This window comes from Apium graveolens, chromosome 2 (genome assembly GCF_009905375.1).
Source record: "Apium graveolens cultivar Ventura chromosome 2, ASM990537v1, whole genome shotgun sequence".
In the NCBI taxonomy this organism is placed as follows: domain Eukaryota; kingdom Viridiplantae; phylum Streptophyta; class Magnoliopsida; order Apiales; family Apiaceae; genus Apium; species Apium graveolens.
The window spans coordinates 123,732,949-123,735,066 of NC_133648.1; the positions used below are offsets into that span (position 1 = coordinate 123,732,949).

The 2,118-nt window shown below is 42.6% G+C and overlaps 1 non-coding gene across 1 annotated transcript; it reads left to right on the forward strand.

The window, feature by feature from the left end:
• Positions 1 to 1,270: 1,270 nt before the first annotated feature.
• On the forward strand, positions 1,271 to 1,377 carry LOC141709943 (small nucleolar RNA R71). Its single transcript, XR_012570494.1, has one exon. It is a non-coding gene; the product is annotated as a small nucleolar RNA R71 (small nucleolar RNA).
• Positions 1,378 to 2,118: the final 741 nt, after the last annotated feature.

Below are 2,118 nucleotides of genomic sequence, written 5' to 3' on the forward strand. Positions count from 1 at the left end.
GATAGACAACGGTATCAGATTGATGCTTGCTCCTAAATTACACAGGCATTTGTCAAAAGACAACTTGCAAATGGTGCAAGGAATGGTGAAGCTACCTGGATCTTTAAGCTTTTGAGGTAATTTTTGTTGCAACACATCACTGCACTCTTCCGTTAGAGCAACGATCTCAAGGTCATCCAGTTTCACCTTTCTTAAAAGAATACTCTTCATAAATTTCGCATAACTAGGCATTTGATCCAGAGCCTCAACAAAAGATATATTGATTTGAAGTTTCTTGAACACCTGCACAAACTCACTGAACTGCTTATCCAGCTTTTGTTGTTGCAATCTCTTAGGGAAAGGTGGTGGAGGATAGAGTTGTTTCTCCCCTGTACTACCCTCAGGCAGAGTGTGTTCAACAGTAGTGTTCCTTGGTTCCACCGCTTTCTCCTTTTTCTTAACTTCTTCATCACCAACTTCAGCTTCTCCGTCTTTTGCTTTTTCAACATCAACAACTTTTCCAGACCTTAAGGTAATAGCCTTGACTTGCTCTTTAGCTTCCTTTCTGCCTGGCACTTCAGTATCACTGAGAAGTGTGCCAGGTTGACGATTGAGCACTGCATTGGCTATTTGACCGATTTGATTTTCCAAGGTCTTGATAGAAACAGCCTGACTTTTGCACAACAGCTTAAGTTCCTCAAAATCAGCACTAGAAGGTGGAGCAGTACCTCCTTGTTGAGGATATGACTGCCTTTGAGCATAATGCTGTGGTTTCTAGAATCCAGGTGGATTAAACTGTTTACTTACGCCTTGCTGATATGGTTGCTGAATAGAATTCGGTTTATTGCTCCAGCTGAAATTTGGATGATTTCTGTTGTTAGAATGATAAGTAGCTGACACAGGCTGCTGCGGTCGCTGATAATTGTTCACATACTGAACAGATTCATTAACAAGATAACACTGATCCGTAGCATGAGAACCTGCACAAAGCTCACAAACCATAGCTATCTGATTGACTCCATAGGTGGCTAGAGAATCGACCTTCATAGACAGCGCTTGGAGCTGCGCTACAATAGCTGTAGCTGCATCAACTTCCAGAATACCTGCTACCTTCCCAGGCATCATCCTTTGAGTTGGGTTTTGATGCTCATTTGCAGCCATAGTCTCAATAAGATTATAAGCCTCAGTATAGCTTTTGGCCCACAAGGCACCTCCAGCTGCTGCATCGAGCATGGGCCGAGATTGGGCCCCCAAACCATTATAGAAACCAGTGATCACAATCCAATCAAGTATACCATGTTGTGGACACTTTCTCAACATCTCCTTGTAGCGCTCCCAAGCTTCGCACATGGATTCTGTAGGTTGCTGCGCAAACTGAGTAAGAGCACTCCTCATAGCCGCAGTTTTCGCCATTGGATAGAACTTTATCAGAAACTTTTGCGCAAGATCTTGCCAAGTAGTGATGGACCCCGCTGGTTCAGAATGTAACCAGTCCTTAGCTTTATCCCTCATAGAGAATGGGAAAATCCTCAGCTTGATAGCCTCATAAGTCACATCATTATATTTGAAAGTACTACAGATCTCGATAAAATTCCTGATGTGCATGTTGGGGTCTTCAGTAGCAGCACCTCCAAAAGAAACAGAATTCTGCACCATCTGAATAGTGCCCAGCTTGATTTCAAAAGTGTTAGCCTGAATAGCCGGATGAAGGATGCTTGACTGAATGTCATCAATTTTAGGCCGAGAAAAGTTCATAAGAGCTGGATCTGCCGGAACTATACGAACACCCATGATTACTGGTTCTTTCTGCTCACTTTCTGTATCTGAATCTTCAAAATCTATCTTCTCTGGAATATCAAGAACTTCGTCCGTCTCCTCAGCCGTATCTAAAGTCCTCTTGCGAGTATGAGAACGTGTTTGCATAAACGCTCGCTAAAGTACCTGAAACACAACCGGAAACAATAAGTAACAAGTCTTAATTAATGAGTCCTAATGACCACTGATGGTAAGTATATAGATTAAACAAATACGCCGAGTCCCCGGCAGCGGCGCCAAAAACTTGTTAGGGCGGAAAACACGCGTAAATAATACACACAAGTATACGCGTTCACAAGTAATATATAATACTTTCTAGTTCGT